Raw genomic sequence first — 26,728 nt, forward strand, 5'->3', positions numbered from 1 at the left:
AATTGAATTTTCGAAAAATCGCTTCGAGGTGCACACCCCCATGCTAAAAACTAACTTTGTGCCAAATTTCATGAAAACCGGCCGAACGGTCCAGGCGCTATGCGCGTCACAGAGATCCTGACAGACAGAGATCCGGACAGAAATCCTGACAGACAGAGAGACTTACTGCTTCATTATTAGTAGAGATATTCCTAAAATATATCATGATTATACATGATTATATACATATTTATCCCAATTGAAAGACAAAGGTGAAAAGTCCAGGAATAAAGTGTTAAAATATGCGTAAAATTGTCATCCGCACAAATGGATTGGAACAAGTGCTATATAAAACCGAAGACCGAAACCTTATTCTTGCCAAATGAGCGAATATCAGCCAAAAGTGCTTCCAGAAACGCATCCTTTGCTGGTCTGCGCTCCGTTGGTGAACTAAAATAGCCGACTCCTCCTCTTTTGCGTCAGATTTGCGCGGTAGAATAAACTTGCGGCATTTGTGGAAAGCATGACTTGTTCGCAACCTCATTGGTCAGCGTAATGATGACACTAGCCGAGGTGTATTTGGAAACAAAGAGCATCAAATTTTTGTCTTTATGACTTTTCATACCCAATCACATAATAAGTTAAATTAAAGTCTCACAATCAAACGGTTGAGCGACCAGAATAACTCTGACGTATTTGCAGATGAAACGTGAGCTTGAAACATCTTTCTGTTTTGCAATTACAACAATTCCCTTGCTTTTCTAGGTATATTTATGTCAATCATCGACGAAAATATCTATGTTTTATAACTACATTGAGCAATCATATTTCTCTCCATTTGTTTCTTTTATCTCATTTCATTTTCCTAGCCCTAAAGCTTCATTTACCAATTTTTAATGTTAAATAGGATCAGCTAATAAAGATGAGCTATAGTTCGAGGAGGAATTAGTAGCGTATCATTGGCTAAGCAAAAGCTTGGGTAAAGACCTCAAGTCACGTGACTCAGCAACGACGAATGATTTGCACGGTTTGCTTGAAACTAACGAAAGGAACCTGATATCTTCCAATGCTTTTCTTTAAAATCTATCACGTGATTTGGGATCTTTCCTTCACGAATGAGTCTTCACTCTCTCCACTTTATCTGGATCGTTGGAGCAATCCTAACCTGACAGCATTGTGAAGGCTACGCAGATTCTAATCATAGCATTATGACGCTGACTGGTTAGGTTTGCCCCACCTATAAGTTATCATGGACAGCATTTCGAAAAATTTCTAACGCACGAAATCTTCAGGCACTTTTTGAACATTGAAACTTGTCCTATTTTTTGCAACACTTGGAAGCACACTTTTTGGAAGTTTTCAAAACAGCTCTGAGAACACTTTCAGAGCAGTTCAGCACACTTTTTTAACACATTTAGGGACGCGTTTCAGAGCATTTCTTGAACGCTGACACATGACCGTTCTGTTAGAACACTTTGAAGCTCACTTTTTGAACAGATTTCAAAAAAAAAAAAAAAATCTGAGAACACTTTTTAGAACACTTATTTGGTTTAGCACAATTTTTAACACTTTTGGGATCACATTTGAGAACATCCTTTCACAGACACATTAGCCTTTTTTTAAATGTTAAGCTGTGAGCTTTTATAAGTGCTCAGCTTATTAACTTTTAGTGGAAGCTCAACCAGGACGTGTGATAATTCCTGAAAAAAACATATTTATCTTGTGCAATATCAAGAAGAGCCAAACTTAAAAGTAACTTGCTTATCATGGCTATGATTTACAATCGAACCTCTATGTATCGAACTTCCACATATCAAAATTTTCTATATATCGAAATCCTAGCAAATTTCTATGTTCATTACATAGAAAAATTGTTTCTATACATCGAAAAAATCTCTATATATCGAAAATTTTTTTGAGTCATTCGTAGATTTTTTTTTTCACTTTAGACTGTTTATCTCATGAAAAATGAAGGTTAGGGGAGAAAATTATGTTCACACTAGAGGTTGCTACGAAACTCATAAGGAATCCGGGGTTGAGGGGTGTGCAGATAGGTCGTTGTTCCATTCTGGAGTTCTTAAATTCCCTCAAGTTCATTTCAAATCTTAGTTGTAACCAGTAACGTTGTAAATTCAGTTTCAAATTATCCATTTTATCTGTTATTATTCCTCGTTTTTTTAGCAGCTGCAAAAATCATTCAAGTTAAGAAGATTGATTTTTTACGTTTCTCTCGATCGCATTGTCAAAACGAAAATCCTCTAATGTTGCGGATCAAGTTGAATTGCAGAAGAATGAAGATGTATGAAGGCGCAAAAATGTAATTTCTGTTTTGTTTTTTTTAATTATTAACTTTCATTTAATCCGATGCTCGTATAAATTAAAGATAGGGTTTTATACACGAAAATAAGCTTTAATTTTTATGCTTTAGGAGATTTTAAGGATAAAATAAGATCGTTTCTATGTATCGAAATTTCTACATATTGAATTTTTTTCTGGAAATTTGCTACTTCGATATATGTAGGTCCGACTGTATACAATGACATGTTAAACGAAATAATGAGAATACGCTCTTTGCAATATTAAGTAGCTCATTATACTTTAAATGACTTCTGAAGCAAACATTCTAAGTCAAAGTATGATACGTTATTTTTAAACATATAGAGCTATGATATTCATGTCAAGAGCAAAAAACCGAAACTATCAGCAAAATAGGACAGACTCAACTGAGCTGCCGAAAAACAACCAAGTCTGACTTGGGTTGAAATTGAAAAAGAACAGAACGAGGCAGCCGGGAGTTGAAATGCTATTGGCAATTTGCAAATTTTGATGACGTGATCTTGCTGCAAGACGGAAAGAATGAATGAGAAAAAAGCTAATGCAAATTAAGGTTAAAAATACTTTTTGAAAAATAATTTACCTCTATTCGTAACATAAAATACTTCGTAATAAACTTTTAAGGACACTTTTTACAGCACTAATGGAACACTACTTTGATTATACCAGTAGCTTTTGCTGCTTATTTTATAACAATCACGGGGACAGCTGTCAACCACCGCCAGCTAACGGACAATCTTCGAACAGAAAAAGCCACTCGTTTTTGGTGGCATTCGCGACACCAGCCGACAGCTATTCAATCCAACAAATTTTCTACTAACATATATTGAGAATGGTAGTTGAAGAAAGCTGTTTTAAGTTATATTTGTACACGAAAGAAAACGATAGTTTCACACGTGTGTCATAAATATGCCCCCAATCTGTTCTCAAATGTGTTCTCAAGTTTAAATTCATCAAATATCCTGGACACATTTGGAACAGATTCGGAGAACATTTCAGTGCTCTTTCTTTACAACAGAGTACATTCGGGGCACCTTTTAGTGAATATTGGATCACCTTTTAGTGCATATTCTAGCAACTGGAGCACTTTATAAGACACAAAGTGTTTCAAATGTGTACTGGGAATTTGCAGCGTACTGGAACATCAACTGCTACTGAATTATACCTTTCTATAAATGTAAGAAAAATGGTTCGCAATGGAGCCGTTTTGCTTTTCTTTCTAAAGGAACCTCTAAAGAAGGGAATGAACACTAAAATTGTTTCATTCTTTCAAAAAAAAAAAAAGAAGAAATACATTTTATTCAAAAGTAATAAAACCTATGCATTACAATACAAAAATTATATACATTATAATAAAAAAATCAAGTATATTAACATTTATGTGCGTGTGTGTAAAAAGAAGAATCAATTTACAGACGTTCTTTTTTTTCACATAGCGTTGTTATTTTACCGCCATTTATTTTCTTTGTCCTTGCACTTAGCGTAGCTTATTGATGATTCCACACCGATACGGGTAGTTGCAAGCGGGGAGGAGGGGGCACAGAGTGTAATAACGCACTCACAAAGAACGCTCCTTGCTCCAAAGGACCACCTGTTCGCCTGGGTCATCGTCTCCCACCCCTTTATGCCCAGACATCTGTTGTCTCGCTGCGATTCTACCGCTGAATGTGTGTGCGTATGAGAGCATTCGATTTGTTACAGGGTAGAAAGGAATTACATTTTTGTTTTTCGTTTTCACGTCAGGAAAAAAATTAAAATTCGAAACGCTGTCATAACAGTGCATCATTGTATAATATGTTTGCACACCTGGTTTTTCGTGACCTATTTGTTTTTGCTTACCATAACGGAAAGAAAATTACTTTCAGTTAAGAGATAAAGTTTATTTTTTAAGTGTAATGAGGGAGACTTAGCGTCAAAAGTTATTAAAAATTCCTCTGCCGAATGTTTTTCCACTGGTGTTTACGAGGGAACGGTATGAACTTGTTTCTTCAGAAAGAAAAAAAAAGAAACCTGGTTCGTATATACGTCGAGGATGCTGAATCTAAAGGTGAGCGTCTTATTTCACAGTAAAAAAAATGTTTAAGGTTACCAGTATTAATGGGTGTAATGTTACACGAATGTGGGTGGTTTCCTTCAGTCAAAAGTACTACTTTTAGTCATTGAAATGGATAAAATGAACAAAAAAAAAACATGGAGACAGAAAAATACTTTCATTTTCCCAACAGTTTTTTTTTAATTAATTTTTTTTAATATCCGATTTTTCAAACAAGGCATGGTCTTGATGACGTCACAAATGATGCACTCTGCAGTATCTTTCTACTACGTTTCCATGTTACGATAATCAAGCAGCGAATTAAAATTGCGCTCTACGCTTGCTATCAACCATATCGTTGCCAATGCACATGAGTAAAGATGCGAATTAAATATTTTGCACTGAATGGCAACACTGAATGGCATTTCATCCTTTGTGATGTCATCGGCAGAAGCCGTAAACAATGAAAGCGCTCCGATTTAAGTAATTTTTTTAAAATATTAAACTTAAACAAATTTATCAAAAAATGGTCAGATTCTATGTTTTTAAGCATGCTCTTTCAGAAAAAAATACTTTTAAAATTTAGGAAACGACCCCATTCTGAAATGTGTAACATTATTGTCTTAAAACTCAAATTTTTGAAGGAACCTAGCACTGTGGGTTTAGTAGAATTCAAAGCGCAAGCGTAAAGATTAGAATCGGGTTCAGAGCAGGTAAATTCCTATTAGCGAAACGAAACTGTCGTTGGTGGCCGAGAGGTAAAAGTTTTTGCTCTGCGACCTGTCTAATATTCGTGTTCATGGGCTCGGATCCCACGCAGGTCATTTTCTCTCTTAGTGCAATAAAAATGTCTTGTTTGTAAATTAAAATAAATATAAATTAATTTGAGTTTTGACATCTTGAATTCAAATAATGTTTTTCGCAATCACGAGTGTGTGTATGTAGGCGTGTGTGTTTGTGTGTGGGGGTATGTGTGTTTGTATGTAGGGGGTGTGTGTATGTGTGTAGGCATGTGTGTTTGTGTCTGTGTGCTGGCATAAGTGTGTGGGTAGTTGTGTGTATGAATGTGTGTGCATGGGGGCGGGGTATGTGTATGTGTGTGTAGGCAACCAGATAAAGCTCAGCCGATTTTTCTTATTTCACTCGCTAACAAAATCTGCTCTAAATTTTAGCATAAAAGTGAAAGTAAATGAAACCAAAAAAAAAAAAAAATAATAATAATAATTTGAATTTTGTCATTTTAAATTCAAATTATGTTTTTCTCGATCACGAGTGTGTGTGTGTATGTAGGCGTGTGTGTTTATGTGCGTGTGGGGGGTATGTGTGTTTGTGTGTAGGGGGTATGTGTATGTGTGTGGGTAGTTGTGTGTATGAATGTGTGTGCATGGGGGCGGGGTATGTGTATGTGTGTGTAGGCAACCAGATAAAGCTCAGTCGATTTTTCTTATTTACTCGCTAACAAAATCTGCTCTAAATTTTAGCATAAAAGTGAAAGTAAATGAAACCAAAAAAAAAAAATAATAATAATAATTTGAATTTTGTCATTTTAAATTCAAATTATGTTTTTCTCGATCACGAGTGTGTGTGTGTATGTAGGCGTGTGTGTTTATGTGCGTGTGGGGGGTATGTGTGTTTGTGTGTAGGGGGTATGTGTATGTATGTAGGGGGTATGTGTATGTGTGTAGGCATGTGTGTTTGTGTCTGTGTGCAGGCATGAATGTGTGGGTAGTTGTGTGTATGTGTTTGTGTGTGTGTATGTGTTTGTGTGTGTGCAGGTGTATGTGTGTAGGTGTAGGTATGTGTGTGAGCGTATGTGCGTGTGTGTGTAGTTGTGCATGTATGCGCGTGTGTGTAGGACATGGATGCAACCTGGAGACGGCTTTTGCTATAGGAGCAGCATCGTGAGGAGCCGGTCGACGGTGATGGTGCAGAGGGTGGCGGTGAGAAAATAAAATGATAGGACATCAAAACAGTCAAATGAAAGCAATAAGCAATCATGATTGCTCAATAACACTGGTCGTTAAAAGGCATGAACTTGATCAATCGTTCAAGAAAGTCAGATGAAAACTTAATTTTTTTATTGTGAAACCTTTCAAGTAATTTCTCTGTAAGCATACTGGTGTAACCTTACGTAGAAATGTGTGAGACGTTACGTTGCAGTTACATTACGATGGTGTAAACTTCCACAAGCGATGTGTAACTTTACACCAGTTATATCAGTTAAGTTACTCCAAGACAGTGGAGGCAGCTGAGCTGCCACCGATTTTATGGAGTAAGGGAACACAACATTTTTTAGTGTTTTCACAGCTTACGCAACGGACTTTTCGCCAAGGACATTCGTATCAAAATCGGTCATCTGAACGAAAATGGAGGAATGGGAGAAAGGGGGATTATTATTATTATTATTATTATTATTATTTTTTTTGAGCAATCACGACTGCTTATTGCTTTCACTTGACCGTCCTTGGCGTTTGGTTCCTTTTTCAGCTTGGACCAGGGACACCAGCTCCACCACCCACCGGCTTCTGCAGGCGCGGCTCCGAGCACTGCCTCCTGGAATCCGTTTCTCCTGGTCGATGGCGTCCTTGTCCTACACACACGCGCGCTCATACACACACACACATACATACACACACATACACACACACGCTCATACACACACACGTTCATACACCACAAGCCTTTACACACATACACACACGCCTACGTGCATACACACAGGTCTACGCACACACACAAGCCTACACATGCACGCACGCGCCCCTACACATACACACACGCCTGCACACACACACACACACAACTATACACACGTAACCACCCAGGAGGAGGGATAGGCTTGGGGGGACAGGAGCTGTTTCTAGAAACAATAGCCCCCAATGAGTAGGGCTCTGTCGCAACTCATGATTGCGAAAAACATAATTTGAGTTCAAAATTTCAGAGTTCAAGTTAATTTTTTTTACGTATAAAGTTTATTAATAGAACGCACGTAAGCACAGAGAGTCTTGCTTTTAATTAAGTTTTGAAAGTGTGATCATTATTTATTTTTTCAACAAAAAATCAATAGATGGAAATGGTGAATTCCAGGAAAAAGCCGACATGGCACTTGAATTTTAAAACTTAACATTCTGTCACTTGCCAAATACCATTCTCTTCAGAAATAAATGAACTTCTTGAACCTTAACCTGTTTTTCCCAAATAGTTTGATGACTTCCAGAAAATCAAGGGCAAAGTCAAGTTTTCTCTTTGTATTTTTACACAGCAAAAAACCACTTTTTTGTTACATTCTGTAATTTCAATAAAGTTGTTATCAGCATATAATATTTAGGTTAACTTTTATCTTTTGAATGCCTAGTTAAACTTTTTGGTGAGTAATTTAAATTTTCTTTTTTTTTTTTTTTTCAACCATGAAATAGGTCCATTACTAAGGTGACAATTTGATGTCCTTCCGTTACAAAAATACTACATCTCAGTTAGTTCACCAAGAACCTATTGGGTATAGAAACGAATGTTTTTTTATGCAAAGCAGAATTATGCCCCTCGTCAAGGAGGCATAGTTATAATTTTAATGGCTATTTAATTTATATGGTTTTTAATGGTAACGGAAGGACAAAAAAAATACGGTAACGGAAGGATATTTAACTATAAGCTGATACAGGGTAAAATTTTAGAATGCTAGTATAAAACAAACTATTGTTTAAAGTTAGTTGTCACATTTAAAATATACATAAGTAATATTTGTACAAAAATTATGCGTGCTTTCATTTAAAAAATAAACTTTTATTTAATTTTTTAAAAGTATTTCGTGATTTTATTTCTTTTATTGTACGAGATGAAAATCATGAAAACTACACTTAAAAACTGATAAGCATGTCAAAATCATTTTGGTATGACATGTTTGTGATATGACAAGCCAATTCAAATTCAAGCAAAAACATATGCTGAATCAAAAACACCAAATCATAAAAATATGATAAAGGATTCATTAACGTTTGACAAGTTATGTTAGCTTGATGGAAGGGAAAGAAATGAACAAAGTATTTCTTATAGAAGATGAAGGAATAGAAATAACTTGTTTGAGAATGCATAATAATGTGGGAATGATCTTCGTGTTTGCTGAGAAAGAAGATAAATGTTCCGTGGATTATGATAAAATTATCGAGTTTTTAAAGCATTTAGAATTGTAGCAGTTGGCTGAGGCATTAGATATCATTGTTTCAGACTGCTGTATTAGCTGAATAAATGTTTGTAAGTTGAAATTTTCCAAGAATAATTGTTTTGGACTTCTTGTCCTTCCGTTACCCTTAACAGATACATAATTTATATGCTTAAAATAATTATTTTTTAAAACTAGAGGTGGGATTGTAATGACTGAACAAAGTGTACTGCATGTGCTCTAATTTTTTATAATTTTTTCCCTTTTCTAGTTTTACTGAGCTTTTGGGGAGAAAATTGATAGCGTAAAAATCATGTCGCAAAAATATCCTTCCGTTACCGTTTATTAACCCCTTCAGGCCTGGTGTCCGGTATACCGGACATACACGTTAAACAGCTGCTAATCATTTAATAATTGATTTAATTAGCTGATTTTTTTTTTGTAGTTGACTCTTTACATTCTATTTATTATAATCTGTGAAATAATTTTTCGTTTTGGGATTGACAACACTGACATATAAGGATTGAGAGATAGAGAGGGGCTCATTTTTCCAACCATGGATTTTTTTCCTGATTTTTTAAAAAACATATAATCTTTAATTAATCGTTTCAAATGCTTATATTATGTTTTATAATTGTTTGTAGAACATTTTATAATGAAGTTTGTTCGGTATTTTATCGTTTTTGTATATGAAATATTGATTTCAAAAATATGAGTCCGGAATATTGGACGTGCCATAACTCTTTTAGTTTTTCTCCTACAAACTCAAAATTTTGTCTATAAGATACCCTTTACTATAGTACACTGTATACCAAATATCAACATTTTTGGTCCAATATTTCATAATTCCGACCGAAGGGGTTAAATTTGATTTTAAAAAACAGTTACTTACAAAAAATTCTCGGCTTTGACTTTTTTAGCAATTTACTATGATGTGTATAAAAGGCTATGCAGCAGTTTTTGAAAAAATATGTATTTGGCTCACAGACAGAAATGCATCGATTTCTTGTAAAACTGTCCTTCCGTTACCGCTGGAATTCACAATATATAAAAACGGAAATTGTTCATCCTTATACCACCAATTATAAAGTGATATAATACAGGAATTTAGGCATTTAATCAGACATTTAACGGTAAAAATTGCTAATAATCTATGCACATGCAGACCTTCGGCGTTTAAAAAGTTAGTAGTAAATATTTTTGCCTCAGAATTTTTTTTTTTTTTTTTTTCAAGGAAACAATGTGTGAAAAACGAAGTGCTGCGCATTGTTTTTCTGTTTTGAGTTGTTAAACATTATTTGCATGAAATATCTGAACTTCCTAAGCACTTTAATTTCTAGATATATCATATTTTTGTCCTTCAACGACGGAAGAAAGTCAGTCGATTCGAAATAGTGGGGAAAGAAATGTTTTTGAACGAACTAAATAATTAAGTAAATACATAATTGAAAATAATATTTATAAGTTACCTTTGCAAAATGAAAACTCTTAATTATGTGAGGTTAAGTTATGATACATATTTTAATTCTTATGATAATTTTTAGACGTTAAGTTTTTTGATAAACATGCGATTTTCTTTCATGCAATTTGCTCGGATTGGCCAGTTGCGGTTTCATGGGGCTGGGTAATGGAGGTAATTACCCCTCGCAGGTTTCGTGAGTTTTTTTTCCTTTTTTTTCCACATTTTAATAACGCGTAAATATGCTTTTTGTGTTTTTTTTTTAATTTTTTCATTTGCAAATTTTTAAAAAGCATAAAAATATATTAAATATATCTTTAAAATATATGGCTAAGAACAAATATAAAGCATTAATTAATTAAAATTTTGAAAAGAGACGCTAACTTGCCCAAATATTAATTAAAATCTCATTTTTATGTTCAAAATGGCTTTTGTACCTTAAGACTTATCCTTTTGCCTCGAGTTTGGTACGGTTTAAAAACTCGTGAAAAATATCCAAAAAAGAATTTTTTCACAAAGCGTCGAAGCTCCAATCGTCTAAAAAAAAGTTTTATAATGAAACATATTATTCTTTCTTTATGTAACGTAATGTTCAGAACGAATTTCTAATTTGTTCATTTTGAAAAAATTTTCTTTACTATTTTACTTTGCCCCACATTTCCCTACTAAAAGATTTGAAAGCGCGCAAGATAAATACTAGTGCAATTATAAATAACAAAACCCTCCTATTCATCTTAAAGGTGAATCGAGCAAAAAAATATTTACCATTATGCTTTTATAAGCAGCTGCTGGATTTAGTTTACGGCGTACATACCGAGACAAAATGGGCCTTGGAAGTTTTCAAGGGGTTCAACGCCCCGTTGCTTCTGCTGATCTCAAAAGATTGGACTAAAAAAATTTCTGATGAGCTAATTTAATGCAATAAAGAGCAAGCATTATCTACTATTTAAATAAAATAATTAGAAGTCAAAAGTATTTTTGCATTAACATGTAATTTCAGTACAGTTTTTTATGAAACGTTTGAAATTTTTTCTATTTCATTAGGATAGGTATAATTTTAAACCGTTATTTTTTAGGATGACAATTAATTAGTCTATTAATTTAATCAGTTATTTCTTTATGTTTTATAAACAAGTGTGCTGACTTTAAATTGCATAAGTACAACTTTTTTACATATATTTTTTATAATGACAGGTAGCTAGTCAATTATTTTAATCATTTATAACTTCATATTTGATTAGCAAATGCACCAAATCACGATTAGTTAAGCTTGCCCACTTTGGGCTTCCTGGTAGGGCAAAGCGAGTTTTTCAATTGTTTGGGAAGTTTGATAATAAATAAATATTGGGTTTGAAATAATACAAAAATCACTTTTTATTTTGAATTTCAAGGACCCTGCTAGGAAACAAAACCAAAATTGTTACGATAAAAATCCAAAATCTACAATTTTCGAGCGTTCTTCAAAAACCTACGTGCTTTGGGCCACTCTCCCCTAATATGTGTGTATATGTGGGTGTGTATGTATGCTCCCTATGCAAATCCAGTTTAAGTCTTATTGCGACCACATTTGGCAGGGAGGTACTTTGGTACTTGGGCATCCGAAAAGGAACGTGGGGGAGGGGGAGGGAGGGTCTAGCACCAAAAAAAAAAAAAGAACCAAACCTTTCGAATTTTAATTTTAGGACCCGAAAATGACAATTTTCTAATATGAGGGCGAAAAAATGCCCGCAAAAAATCAGAATAAAATATCCAGAGAAACCCCTGATTTTCTGCATCAGATAAAATTTATTCTAATGTTCCAAAGTAATTAGAACGTGAATTATAACTGTTTTCAACTAACTAACTAACTTCATGCTAAAATGTAGGTAAGCCTTCAATTAGAAATTCATTGTTGATCACGGCCACTGTTGAAAAATCTTATATAATTAAAAACTGAGCGTATGTAACTATGTATGTACCTATAATGTACCTATGTATCTATGTCCAAGTTTTTCTCCCGAACGACAGTGAACTGACCATCGAACCAGGTACCCATGGATTCGTAATCTTCTCGTCTTTATGTTTGGCTACTAAACATAATCCTCCGATAATAATTATCGAAGATATCAATTAAGAACTATTAATTAGGACACTTAGATTTCGACAGAAAATCCCTATTTTTCGAAGGCTTTCCTTCATTCAAATTATTATTCGGTGCTTCATCTCAACTTTCTGCAGCAATGCTTTTATTGAAATTTACAGCGTGAAGAAAATCATTGAGACGAAAGATCTGTTGCCATTTTTTGCCATATGAGCAAATAAAATTCTGGGTTTTGTTTTAAAGATTTCTCCTGAAATCGGGAGATTTAAAATGTTACTTTTTGGTTTTTTTTCCGAAATCTGCCGCAAAATTTTACTCTTTTTTTTTTCAAGCCAGAGTGTTGAACACGCGTCCCTTGACGTAACTTTTATTTTCGAGGTGAACCGTGCAAAGCCGGGCGTCGCAGCTAGTTCTTTTATTAAAATTTGTAGCGTGAGGAAAATCATTGAGAAGAAAGATACGTTGCCATTTTTTTCTCGAATACGAACAAATAAAATTTAAATTTTGTTTTGAGGCTTTACCTGTAAACGTTGATTTAAAAAATTTTCCGTTTCTGTTATTTTTCCGCAATTTTTCGGGAAATTTTTTTTTGTTCAAGCCTGATGGTTGAACTTGACCGCCGTCACTTGACATAACTTTTCTTTTTGAGGTAGACCGTATAAAGGTGGGCGACGCAGCTAGTTTAGAAAGAAGAAGAGTAATTTTCGTTAAATTTTTAGTAGTGATCAAAAAAAAAATAAATAAATAAATAAATAAATAAAAGAACTAGTTAAAAGCTTTCTTTTTTTTGATTCAATGAGTCTTTTAAATTATAATAAAATGTTACAGACGTTGATGTTACGCAGATCCTTTTTAGAAATACAAAATGTCAAAGTATGGAAACGTTTTTTATGTGATTCATTCACTAATTTCTGTTTAGTAAATATATAACCAAGCAATTGCAAACACAAACTTTGTGTATAAATAAAAATGCGAAAAAATTAAAATAATTTGAATTTTCCAATCATCGTCTGTTTGCCTGAATTATTTTAGTTCAACATAATGCAATTCAACAAAGAACTTGAATGGAATCAAAAGTTCTTTCGATAAAAAGCAATAATTGTAAGCAATTTTTCCCGCAATTTGTGCTGCAAATCGTTCGCATTTTGACGAACAATAGATGCGCATTCTAAATAGCGCCGAAACTTGCAACAAAACCAAAGTTATGGAATAACTATCTATCGGAAAAACATTTGATGAGACCTGAATTTATGTCCGAAAATGCAATTCGAACCTTTCATTGAATATTATTGAAAAGGCATTTGTAAAATAACGCTTATTTTGCCAGTTGGACAGATCGAAATTGAAAAACTGACAATGGCATTTTGCGTGCGCAGAGAAATTTTGATATGAATGCTTTGGAACTGAATGTTACGGAAATAACGTGCGACAAGATCCTATCGGAATAAATCGTTTTTGAACGTGACAAGTGATGTGCTTCTCACATTATTACAAACCACTTGCACTAAAATGATTCGTTCTGAAAACAAGATGGACATAAACAATCCCAGGGTAAGCCTCGCCAGTGGCCATTATTGCGATTAAGTGGAACTTTTCGAAAACTCATTAAAATTGATTACCATCGAGATCTTGTAGTAACAACTTGTTGATCACGCCAAATATCAAAGCAGTGTCTGGCGGGGAAGAGTCAAAAAAGCCGCGATTATGATTTCTTAATGCGATTTTGGCAACACGCATTTCTGTAGTCTGTCACGCGACTGGCTCCTTCTTAGACACAAAAGAAATTTTCTCGCCAATTCATAATAACGAAGGCATTACTTCCCATAATAAATTCGCCGGGCATCGTAAAGTGATTGAGGTTCTTTCGATGAAAATTCTTCGGCTGTATCGATTGGCTATCGCGTGTCACGCGAAGGAATCGTATCATCTCTCCGAGCAATTACCACAATTTTGTCCCCCCGGTGGGTGACTTACAATTCATCCTTTTCAATTATTGCGGAACCAAGGAGAGTCGGGAACCATAAAATTTCGGCAGATCGCGTGTCGTTGCCGGCAATTAGGGTGTGATGCTAAAATGGGTGTACCCGCTTCAATCGGATCGCTGGGAATCAATTCGGGCAATTTCAGAATTTCATATTTGTTTAACGCCTTTCACTTGCATTACTTTCTTTCTTGTAAAAAATACTAATATTTGAATAAAAAAGCACAAATTTCAATTCCTCTCAACACTGTTTGTTCTATAAAGGTACAGATTTGAACCAGCCCGCTTATTAGAATATCGGTTAAAAAAATATCGCGCTTAATGTAATGCATTTTCAATGTACCAAACCTACTCTCTTAAAAAATTCCAGCGATTTTAACTCAGACTGAGTAAATTTTCACTCCTTTACAGTTTCGAAAACGAACTTTCCTTATAGGAGTGAATTTCATTCCTTTTGCGGAGCGGTTATTTTCACTCCATTTGGATAAGCTAATTTCACTCCCTTTTGATAAGTGTTTTCCACTCTTTTTTAAGACTAAATTAATATCCTAAATGAGTGACTGCTTTCCGTTTTGGAAAGCCGCTATTTCACTCTTTTTTAGAATAAAATAGATAAAATCATTTCACTCTCATTTGGTGAAATTGTTTTGATGTGTTGTATTTGAATTTAAAACTGTTTTTAAAATTGTTATTTCATTTGAAAAAAAAAAAATTAGGTTAAAAAAGTGTGAAAAAAAAACTGTTTTTAGTGTTTCTGAAGAGGTTGCACAAAAACTGTATGGTAAGTACGAAGACTTTTGTAATTTATTAAAACTTTAACTGGTAATATTTCTTGAACTACTCGTATATCGTTACAAATCACCCACGTGCAATATTACGTACATTTCCGAATTTAAAGATTGAAATAAAATTAAACAAACCCACACAGTTCCAAATAAATAGATTTAAAATTTTGAAACTCTATATTGATATTCTCGGTGTGCCTTTTAACATTAATAATGTTTTAAAAGTTACCTCAGTTCAAATTAATTTAAAAAGTCACTCATAAATTATGACAAGATACGTTTGAATTCAATTTTGTTTCTTCGGGGCCATTCATTAATTACGTAAGGACAATTTTGGCAATATTTTTGACCTTCCCTTCCCCCTATGTAAGGGTATGTAAGATTTCCTCCCCCGCCCCCATCTTACGTAAGATTCTTTTTTTTCTTCACAATAATAAAATAACAAATATTACATCACCGGGATCGTTCTTAAATTAACTATCATTATTATTTTTTTAAAACCTTTTTGAGTAAAGAAATGTTTACTGTAAGGAATCTAGCCCGAATGTTTTTTCGACAAATAATTTTTGTATATGATGCGATACTAATTAAAAATAAGGCATGCAAAACACAGAGCGATTCTTTTATTATATTTTACACGTTTCATTCTTTGAAACACAAAACAGCTCATCCTATAATACATACTTTTACCTTCCTGAAGCAAATGAAATATAATATTTGCCAAACCACTTGACCGCGGATTTCTAATATAAAATATCGGCTTGGAAAATATTAGTTAGAATGGATCTAACCCCCCCCCCTCCAAGCAAGGGTATGTAGAGAATTTTCCACCCCCTCCCCCTCAGGACACTTACTTAATTAATGAATTGGATGTTACACATATGAATGAGTGTATTGTACAAAGTTTATGATACTCCTTAAAGTTTATTATACACACAAACAATATTTGATTAATTTAAAATATACGTAGTGGTTGGAGCTCCGACCATCGGGAGCGGATTCGGTATCCGACCTATAGATTTGCGCATGGTCGGGTCTGTAACACCTGCCTAAAATATATATATTACACACACCAAAGATGGTAACGACTGTTTCAAATGTCCTATTTTTGATTCGATGACCGAAACAAAATTGTTGATGAAAGTTTCATTCATTTGGAAGAAAAAGTTACAAAAAGTTCGCCGTAACATTGCACGTGGGTGATTTGTAATGATATACGAGCAGTTCAAGAAATATTAACAGTTACAAGTTTTAATAAAAAAGAAAATTCTTCGCACTTACCATGCAGTTTTTGTGCACTTCCTTCAGAAACCTCATTCGGCAACAAATATTGTTTAAATTCATTAAATGAAGACATTTAGATAGCGACATTCACTTGGTACTCGCGACACACGTTAGGTAAGCCTAACGTGGAGGTATAGAAGATTCTCCCTAAACAAAATCACGTGACAGAATCGAACCAATGAAAATGTTTTTGAGTCCTTCCTTTAAAGAATGTTTTCATATTTCGCTCATCAAACGGAGTGTTTCCGAATTTCACGCGAATAAAGAAAAGTTTTAGTCTTGGTTTTTTCGATAAAGCTAGCACTCAGAAAGAATGAATGCACCCGCAATAGATTTCACTCTTTTTAAGAGTTATTTTTTCGTTCTTTTGAATTAAGAGTGTATGTAATGTGTTATTTTGATCCCGGTTAATGGAATATCCCGCTTATTAGAATATTATTTCGTAGCAAAATGGCTATTCTATTAAGCGGGTTCGACTGTATTGTATTCGCAAAAAAATTTTCACCCAAAAATCGGCCTTAGTTCCCATTTTGCTCACCCACGAAAGAATGTTGAGTTTTTTTTTCAACCCGACTACACGTAGATATATGCCTAGGAACGTACAGATACCCCAAATATCCATTTTGACGATCCCCGAGTTAATTACAACCAGTTTTCTCGTGACGTCTGTATGTACGTATGTATGTGCGTATGTGTATATGTGTACATGTATGTGGCATAACTCAAGAACGGAATGTCCTAAGAAAGTTGAAATTTAGTACTTAGCCTCCTACTGGACTCTAGTTGTGCACCTTCTTTTTTGGTTGCATACGGATGCTCCAAAGGGGGTCTTTTGCCCCCTTTTGGGGGGAAATCATTGTTAGTTTCGATGTAAACTCAAGTTGTCTTATAATTTGTCGGACACTTAGCGATATATCGCCAGTCATTTGGTCGCCAGCTTGGCGACAAATTTCGCGATTTTTTTTTTTTTAATTTGGTTTTAATTTGGCTATTGTTGGTGATATTTAGAGAGTAAACAATTGAATCACATTAAAATTGCCAATAATGGGGGAATTACATTAAATTGGAGTAAAAGGAAATCATGTGATGCACACATCAACTCGTTTTTCTTAGTATAAATTTTTAAAAACAGTAGAAATTATTGCGGAAAATATGATATTCTGAACATAAAACTGACGTGAGAAGGTAAAGCGCGGTATATGCAGAAACGAGTTTTTGAGATAGTTGAAGGAACGCGTTCTGGAATTCATACTAACAATAGGGAAACGCTTTTTAGATATTTCATTTTCAGCGGTAGCCTAAAAGCAAGCTTATAAAATAAATCTAAATTACAATAGATGGCAAAAATGCCAGAAAAAAAAGAAAAGAAATTACAGATAATGTGCTTTTCCTTCCCATAGCAGAAAGCAACCACAATTATTTCGCTGCCTAAAAAAATCTCATCAACTTGAATCATCGTAGATACTGCTAATATTATAAAATTACTGTTACTTTTATCAGCTAATAGATATAGGATGGACCAATTTTGCTATCCATTATGGATTAGCATTAGCTATTTTCCCTCTCCTACCTCTTCTTTGCAATATGTTCATGTTGAGAGGTATCTCGCTGTCACTTTTGGGGAGACTGTCAAAATTAAAATGCAACTTGACACATGGTAGGGTAAAAGTGGGAGAGACGCCATACTTTTCGTAGAAATTAGATAACAAATTCAAAATGCAATATAAATCAACCTTGTATGTTTCATTTTAAAGTTACACTACCACTATGTGTATTCAAATTACCATTAACGAGCTTTAGACTTGAACAAAAAATAAATTTAAGAAAAAAAAGGTGTAACCTGACAGTTGGCCATCTATGGGAGAGATGCCAGATACGTATGTCAATATTCCTTGTTTTTGAAAATTTTGCAGATTATTTTCTTACCACAATTATTACAATGCGGTGCATATATTGTATAGGACTCATGCAGCCATTTTTGCTGGAAGGAACATTTAATCCAGTCAGGATTTTTTTTTTTCTTAAATAATAAATTTCCCTACATTCCGCACGCACAAGCAACTTGTTTTCGCTTCAATGTTGAGTTAGGTAGTTTTGGATTGGATAAGACTTCTGAAGAATCTTTGTAGGGGTTACTTTACTGATGAATGTTTGTCTGGAAGTTGATGGTTTCTGCGGAGACAGACCTGGAGTGGCAGCACTTTCAAGAGGAATGTCAGGAGTAGCTACTTCAATTAAATCAGATACAGCAAAGAAATGATTTGGAGTAGCATTAGAATTGAGTGGAAATGCCCCACAAGCTTTAAAACCTGATGTAACGTTTACCACGGCATTCTATAAGGTTTTCAAACTTCACTTTTTGATATTTCTCCTTTTTTTTTACTTTTTCAATAACCAGAATTGAGTTATCTTCACTCCTCTGCCACCTAATTACCGTATGCTTCCTCACGTATTTTCTTTGCTTTATAAAAACAAAAAAATAAAAAAAAATAAACAAAACACCCTTTCATTTAAAAGTTTGAAAAATTTGGCACCTCTCCTCATTATGCAGAAGATATGACGCATAGGTATGAAGTATACGTAAATATTAACATATGTTGAAAAATGTACATGAAATAAGTTAAGAACATGCTAAATCAAACATTAAAACCAGTTCTTACCTTACGTTGTCTTTGTTTTACATTTAACACTTATTGAAACCGCAGCAACTCAAAATTTTCGTCGAAAAATACTCGTACTCAAATAATTTTTTCGTCATACACATCATACTCAAACACAGTCGAACAAGAACTGACACCCTGCGAAGGAAGTGTCTATGAGTGAATAAAAACTGTGAAAAATACAGCCATCTCTTTCTTAATCACTGATTTTCTGGAGGTATTGCGTCTCTCCCACTTTTACATTATATTTTTTTATGATTAATGTAAAACAGTAATAAATAATCATTATGAATCTCTTGAAATTGAGGAATATACTCAACATAACAACATTTATGATGATAAACGAATGCTTTGAAGGTACGAAGAAAAAGTATCATTGAAACATTTTCCTTTGTCTTAAATTTAACTTGCATCAGGAGTAGTTTCATTTCAACTCGAAATGGGTTCGAAGTAATAGGCTTATTTTGAACCGTTTTCTGTATTAAGAAAACTTTGATCTTTTTTATTTTTTATTTTTACAGTCCTAATACTGAAAAATAGATTTACAAATGATACCTTAGTCAACAAGTTAATGATGTTTCTGGAAGAGAAATGTTCAAGAGATCTTTAAGTCTCTAGCGAAGAAATACAAGTTATACACTAGATTAAAGATGTTCGCTCTTTGGAAACGCTGGAATTCTATTTAGTTTAACTGCGCCCTCAAAGATAAGTTCATTCACATGGCGTACTATATTTACAAAAAGGGACACCTGCATAAAATTATGATACTTCTTTCTGGAACAGAAGACATAGTAATAGGCAAGATTAACGTGACTTCTTTTTGGAGACCTTTTTTTTTTGTTTTTGTGTCAGCTAAACATGTCTTCTAAGAAGTATCATGTGGTAGTTAATATGTAACAAGTTTTCATGGTCAAATTTGAGAAAGAATATTCATTTCTTTTTAAATTAATATGTTCCTTAATAAGTCTTATTTCGATGAAATTAAGCTAAATGTGTTCTTTGAAAAATTCTGCTTTTTTACTTCCTTTTAGAAAAAAGGAAGTATTGCATTAGCGAAAAAATTTTCACTAAAAAATCGACCTTTATTTCTATTTTGCTCACCCCCAAATGAATGTTGGGTTTATTTTGCAACTCGATCACAAGTGGATATATGCCTAGGAACGTACAGACACCCGAAATATCCATTTTGACGATCCCCGAGTTAATTACGAGTTTTCTCGTAACGTCTGTATGTACGTATGTATGTGCATATGTGCGTATGTGTGTATGTGTGTATGTATGTCGCATAACTCATGTCCTAGAAAGTTGAAGTTTGGTACTTAGACTCCTAGAGGGATCTAGTTGTGTACCTCCCTTTTTGGTTGCATTCGGATGCTCCAAAGGGGGTCTTTTGCTCCTTTTTGGGGGGAAATTATTGTTAATTTCGATGTAAACTCATGTGGTGCTATAATTTGGCGGACACTTGGCGATATATCACCAGTCTCTTGGCCAACTTGGTGACAAATTTGGCGATATTTTTTTTAATTTTTTTTAAAAAAAATCTGGTTTTAATTTGACCACTGTTGGTGATATTTGGAGAGTAAAGTATTGAATCACATTAAAACTGCCAATAATGAGAAAATGACATTAAATTGGAGTAAAAGGAAGTCATGTGATGCACACATCAGCTCGTTTATACCTGGATTGACAGATTGACTGCTAGCACCGGCCGCTCTCTAGTTAAAACACGAAGCAATACTTAATTTCTAAAATAATAATACTAAGAAAATTATCATTATCTTTATTAATAATAATGTTGATAACCATAATGATTAAATAATAATGATATTAATAATAACTTTTAATAATAATAATAATAATAATAATAATTTTTAATAATAATAATAATAACAACAACAACAATAATAATAATAATAATAATAGTAATAATGATAACAACAATAATAAATTAAGCTACTGTTGGGGTGAGCTCTAATGCATTGAATGTTCATGAAAATTTATTCATGAAAAGATGCAAAAACCACATGTCAGGCAATATGTTCCTCTACCCGTATGTTGTTTCGTGAATTACATTTTTCTGCAATTGGAAGGAAAGCGATTAATGATTTAAAAACCCAAGTCATTGATAAAATAAGAAATTTTGGATTGGATTCGCAACACTTACCACGAACCTATTCTACAATTTAAAGAATACAGACTTTAGGTCACTAATTTTTCCAGACCTCCGGAAGCAAATAATTGAAAATGCTGAAAATTAATTAATTAGTAAGTATGATTATATTATTGAACCAAGAGTTTTATGATTGAACTGATTGTTTAGTCCATAAAGAGAGGTAGTGCACGCAGAAAGTTAAATTAAATAGTAGCTGGCAGGAAGCATACTCGTTGTTTTCTTTGAATAATTTATTATATTGTAAGCTTTATTTCAAAATCAGTCTAATAGCAGTCATAGGAATATTATAAAGGACTTTTAAATTTTTGAAATAATTTATCCTCTTTAAGGACAAATTTGTGAGGGGAAAAAATTAGTTTTTGAGATTTCGGAGAAGCACCATTTTTTCGCTTAATATAAAGTGAATCGTATAACAGCAGAAAATACCCTATGACTTTAATAAAAGAAAGAACTTTCGAGCAATGCAACTCAACTCGAGTCTTTTAACACCTTACGACTCATTATTTCTCTTTATCTAGTATTACTAATATGTAATTTCTTTGAAAATAAGAAGAATTTCATTTCAATAAACAAAAATTGAATGTTATTTTTAATCTCACTTGTGTAAAAAAAATGGTTTTATTTGTAGATCATTGTGAGATTTGTATCCTAGAAATGCTATGTCATTCTAATAGTACATTCTTTATCTTTTACTTATTTAAACGGATTTCCAAAAACGTTCTTTCAGTTTTACTAATTGAAAATGAATACAGTGCAACTGTCGCTAACCTTTTTTAATACTGACGTATTTTAAGAAAACTATATAGTCAAATGAATACTAAATTCAGTTCACCTCCAGCTATTTAAATGAAATGTGTTTTCTTACTTGAAATATTTTCCTTTTAGTTACGACGCATTTTGCAATAAAATTCGATTATGGCCACTGCTTGAAAAAATAACAGCGTGAGATATCAGTGGTAGGACGAAATGTCTTTATAGGCTAAAAACAGTCTTTTGAGTTTTGGAGAAAAATATTTTATTGCTGCATTCAACCTGTCAGTCGCACCTTTTCATTGTTAGTCACTTTTTGAATGTTTTTTTCTGAAGTATTGTATTTCTTTGGCAATGAAACGGAAACAAAATTCTTTAACACGAAAACAAATTCTATCGCACTAATGTCTTTAACATCTGGTTAAATAATATATCTAGAATAGCACACACGCGGGAAAAAGTACGTACAGAACTAAACGAGCCTATTTTCGGTTTACCAACATCGGTTTTTCAATATGGACTAAATCTTTCTCTCAATTGCTTTAGGCTACGAAGCAAGGGCGGATTCAGGGGAGGGTCAAAGGGTCAGCTGACCCCCCTGTGACATGATTTATATTATGATTATTATTGAGCTTCAAATTTTTAGACCCGAAAATATAGTACCTGGAATCAATGTGAATCTTATTTTTTGCTTGGTTCTGTTCGGTATTTCATCTTAGCGCGTCATAATTCTGAGAACTGACTGGGTTCGTTTACTGGGCCAATGCTATTTTTAATTTTTTGCTAATTTTCAAAAGAAGAATCATTTCTAATGAGCTTAAAGTTTTTTCAAAGCACTCTTCCAACTCAAACCACATGTCGTGTGTGCGTTGTCTGAGCTTTTTTTAACTATTTAATAGCTGTATTCTCATGTATTCAGAGCTTGGGGTAGCGTGACTAGCCTGTCTCTATAGAAATATGAGTTTTGATGAAATTTAAGGGAATATAATCTATGGCGCAAGCTGCGGCATTGAAAAATGTAGCGGGAAAAGATTGACAGGGTTTCGATCTCATTTGGGGGGGGGGGGGGGGGGATCCTTGCTTAACTGATACCATTTTAAGTAGGAGGTGTAACGCTGACCATTAAAACCTGACCTCCCTTACAAAAATTTCTGAATCCGCCCGTGCTACGTATTATAAAGGGTTGCCCAGATGAAAAGTGAACAAGTTGAATAAAAATAATACTTTTGATGTAAATCAAAAGAAATCGCCAAGGGCATTGAAACACATGTCCCAGCGTTGCGGCAGTAAGTCGATGCCTTTGCTGTAGAAAGATCGGGGCTGATTCCTGAGGAAGTCCTACATGCACAGCTTAAAGATGTGGAAGTCACATAGGTAATCGCAATATTTGCTTGGGCCGGTCTCGGCAGATCCGATGTCGTTTGCCACCCGGTCACCCAACGCTGCAGACAGTGCAGAAGTCAAGATAGTCCCCAAGCGAAAACCGTAGGTCAGCGCCAATTTAACAGATACACAAGTAAAAAATATTTTGCAAGCCGAAGCTGGGACACAAAAATCTGTGAAAAGGAAATTGTCTCTAACAGAGAAGAATTCAACAGACACAAAAACAAAAGAAAGTGCAAAAAAAAATTATATTAATTTGAATTTTTGGCATCTTGAATTCAAATTATGTTTTTCGCAATCACGAGCATGTGTATGCGCGTGTGTGTTTGTGTAGGCGCATGTGTGTGGGTGCGTGTTTGTGTGTGAGTATATGTATGCATGTGTGTGATGAGTGTTGTGTACGTGCGTGTGCGTGTGGGCGTTCGTGTGTATGTGTATGTAGGCATGTGTGTCTGTGTGCAGGCATGAGTGTGTGTTTGTGTGTGTGTAGGAGTGTGTGTATGTGGTGGTGTGTGTGTAGGTGTATGCGTGCGTGTGCAGATGTGTGTATGTATGCGTGTGTGTGTAGGATATAGACGCAACCTGGACACTGTTTTCGTAAGAGGAGCAGCATCGTGAGGAGCTGGTCGACGGTGATGCTTCAGAGGGTGCTGGCGGGAAAATAAAATCAGCGTAACATCAAAAACAGTCAAATGAGAACAATAAGCAATCGTGATTGCTCAAAAAATGCGCCCAAACAGTGCGTCCTTCGGATGAAAATGATGAAGACTATTTCTTGATAGAGGGCGCTAAACCGTACTCAATATCCAAAAAACCAACTAAACGGCTTCAATGTCGTAATTGTAACGAATGGACACATGAACGATGTGCTAAGTTTGATAAATTATACGCTTGTAAAAAATTATAATTCGATAATGATTATGATGGCGATAGTTTATCAGAATAAGTCATTAATGAAGCAAATCTGTAAAGCCAAAAAGTTTTTGATTTTTAACGTGGTTAAGAATTTTTAAAATTGTAACAGAATAAACCACAAAATATGAAAGATTCAGTTTATTACTCAGATATATATCATGTAACAACTAACCCCATATAATGTAACAACAAGCCCCGTGGTGGGGTAAGTTGTTACAATGTACATGTATTTAAAAGACTTGAAATATGGCAGTGGCTTCTAATCATATTTTGAAAAATATGTTATAAATTTTAAACAATCTAGTTGCATTTTAAAGTTTCACACGTGTTTTTTCTTTAGCAGTTTAGCGTAAAAATTTTTTTGAAAAGAATTGTAACAACTAACCCCGGTCTCCCCTATATAATATTTTGCCACAGGAGACAGAATGAATGCTGACTGCATGCCAGCATGCACTGAGAAAAACGAAGTTTCAAAAATGAGTACATTCATGCTTTCAAATGTTCTTGAAACCTTTTGTTTCAAATATGAGTACCCATATTTTCAAATAATGTGCTGAATTATTTCATACTCAAAAATGTGTACATAATGCTCAGTTTTGAAATTATTACATATTCAAAAATGAGTTCAAATGCCTCAAAAATGAGCACACGTGTTGAATTGAGTCTTTGACGAGTATTTGAATGTTTCAAATTTGAATACCTCGTAGTCGGAGCCATTTTGACTCACAATCTGTTCAAATTTCAGTACTTTTTCGTCAATTTTGAAATTGTTGTTTTTAGACTGTGATATTGCTCGTGCAGGGGCATCCGACCTGAAGGTTCAACCAAGTCTCGCCTTAAAACTTTTCCAAAGGTCCAACCAAGTCTCGCCATAAAACTTTTCCAAAGATCCAACCAAGTCTCGCCTTAAAACTTTTTCACACCACCTTCTGAAAAGGACCTTCTAGTCCATGAAAGGTAACCGAAACAATATGGCAGATTACTACACTACACTCCGTATCAAATGACTGCTTAACTTAAGATTCAAATGCTAGGAAAATTGTGTTCCTTCTAAAAATTTCAGCTTTTAATTGATCGACTTAGTGGTTGAAGTCAAGAACACTCTAAGAAATGTATCGCTTACTTTAGAGGATTATTCAATCAAAAGGCAAAACTCTTTATTTGTGACGATGCTCCCCCCCCCCCCAGAAAAAAAAAACTCATTCTCAGATCTCACGAAATTTTCGTCAGTTTGAAAAATTTCCTCGGAGCATTTTTTGCGTAACAGTTTCGGCAAATACAGTGGAAATTTCGTGAAATTTACGCATGCGTTTCTAAGAGCGTAACTTCCTGACATCTAATTAAAAACTACTTCCGGTGGTCAAGGGATACTTTCTGTTACTTGGGAAAATGCTTACTTGGAAGTTTTTATATGTGTGTGTGTGTGTGTGCGATTTGTATGATTTGTATAAATTTGGTCGGTAGCCAACTGGGTAGGTTATCCAACTTATGAGGAATTTTCAGAGCACAGAACATTTTTAGAAAAAGGTCTAATGTAAGTTAATAGTTATCTGTTAGCGGTTTTCTGTAAGTACCTAATTTCTTTTCCTCAACAAGTTCAATTTATTGGAATGAACATTTGTCAGTGAATGATTAACTTAGAAGTCAAGGAAGACGGCTTCGTAGATGTTCTTGTATTTCACTGTATACGTTTGGTAGCTAACAGGGCATATTGTCTAACTCATAAAGTTTTTTCTCAAGAAATTGCATTTATTGGAATGAACATCTATCAGTGAATGATTAACTTAACATAGGAATAGAGGGCTTCATAGATGTTTTTGTATTTTACTGTACATACGTTTGGTAGCTAGAAAGGCATATTGTCTAACTCATAAAGATTTTTTCAAGAGTTGAGTATTTTCGGGAAAAGGTTTAATATAAGCAATTATAGCGGATTTCTATAAGTAATTTCTTTTTCTCAACAAATTGCATTTATTGGAATGAACATCTGTCAGTGAATGTTCAACTTAGAAGTTTTAATAAGATCAAAGAAGAAGGCTTCATAGATGTTTTTGTATTTTACTGTTTACGTTTGGTTGCTAAGAGGGGAAATTGTCTAACTCATAAAAATTTTTTCAAGAACCTGAATATTTTTTGGAAAAAGGTTTATTGTAAGTTATCAGATAAAAACAGTCTTATCTAACATATTTTTTCTCTCTTTTTATTGGAATGAACATCTGTCAGTGAATGGTGTGACCATCTCTACGTGCTCACTTTCAGCCAGAAAGGTCTGCGTCGTCGGTCCTAGCGCGCAAAATCGATTCGCGGGCTCTGAGATTGACAGTCTCCATGAGTGGGGTCATTTCGAGGAAAATATTCCCACTTAATCCACTGTCACGCGCGTCACTCAAAATCTCTAACCCCCTCGGCATCTCTCTTTTTTTTACCCTCTTTATTACCATTCCCTTTCTTTCCTCTTTTTTATTTTGTCCTCTTTCTATATCCACTCTAATTATTTGACGATCCATTGCACTTTCGGGCATGACAGCTTGTCTGGTTTTGAATCCCGATGGCGGGTGGATTGACAAAATTAAAAGCGATTTTTTGAGCCAATTTCCATTGCTTTGTTGTGAAATGAAAGAACTCGAGAATAAAATGATCGTTCCCTAGTTTGTTCATGTCAGTTCAATAGATAGTAGTTCTAAACACCAGGGTGTCGGAGTCGGAGTCAAAGGATTGGAGTCGAAACGATTTTGGGGTAAGGGAGTCGGAATCGGA

This window comes from Uloborus diversus, chromosome 5 (genome assembly GCF_026930045.1).
Source record: "Uloborus diversus isolate 005 chromosome 5, Udiv.v.3.1, whole genome shotgun sequence".
NCBI classification, from domain to species: domain Eukaryota; kingdom Metazoa; phylum Arthropoda; class Arachnida; order Araneae; family Uloboridae; genus Uloborus; species Uloborus diversus.